At 46.5% G+C, this 755-nt stretch overlaps 1 non-coding gene across 1 annotated transcript; it reads left to right on the top strand.

The window, feature by feature from the left end:
• The first annotated feature begins 325 nt into the window (after positions 1 to 325).
• Positions 326 to 428, top strand: LOC123323757. The gene has a single exon (XR_006539526.1). It is a non-coding gene; the product is annotated as a U6 spliceosomal RNA (small nuclear RNA).
• The last annotated feature ends 327 nt before the right edge of the window (positions 429 to 755 follow it).

Below are 755 nucleotides of genomic sequence, written 5' to 3'. Positions count from 1 at the left end.
ACTTTTAAAAGTTCCGATTTTGTGCTCCGCGGCTCTATCACTTGCCAGAAGCGGCCGCCGGAGGCCCCTGCCCCGCCGTCTATCCTCCCGAATATCGCCTCGGATTCACTTCTCCGCACGTCCTACCTTCCAGAAAGTGGTCGCTTTTCTGATGAGAGAGTTGTTGCTCTTCTTTTCTTCGACCTCCTGTTGAGTTTGTAGGTGTTCAGAATGGTTTGATCCCTATCCAGCTGAATTCCTGAGAGGAGACGAAATCCAGGTCTCCTACTCCTCCGCCATCTTGCTCCGCCCCCTCATAACTTTTTAATTGAAGAAACAGGGACACTGGCTCGGGCAGCACACATACTAAAGTTGGAATAATACAGAAACAATTAGCATGGCCTCTGCGCAAGAATGACACGCAAATTTGTGAAGCGGTCCATATTTAAAGAAAAAAAAAAGAACCAGGGTTATTGGTCTTGTAAAGTCTCCCGACAGTCTGAATTTTGCTGCTGTTATTCAACATGATCATTCATGCCCTACAGTCCTACACACGGGAACCCAAGTACAGAGACTCGATCAAATCAGATTGGGCGACTTTTTCTTCAGGAGGATTCCATTAGTGGTGATGTGTTCTTCCATCAGGAAGTAAATATGTCCGTTTCTGTTTCTTTCTGCGGTGTCACCAACATTGATGACTAGGGCTAAACTGTATTGGGTTTGGGTAACCGAAAATGATTGGAAAATGCCAGGAACCCAGCAGGAAAGAGAGAGTC

The sequence above is a fragment of the Neomonachus schauinslandi genome, unplaced genomic scaffold (assembly GCF_002201575.2).
Source record: "Neomonachus schauinslandi unplaced genomic scaffold, ASM220157v2 HiC_scaffold_663, whole genome shotgun sequence".
Taxonomy (NCBI): domain Eukaryota; kingdom Metazoa; phylum Chordata; class Mammalia; order Carnivora; family Phocidae; genus Neomonachus; species Neomonachus schauinslandi.
Note: the sequence above shows the minus strand (reverse complement) of the source record. Positions and strands in the feature narration are given on the sequence as shown.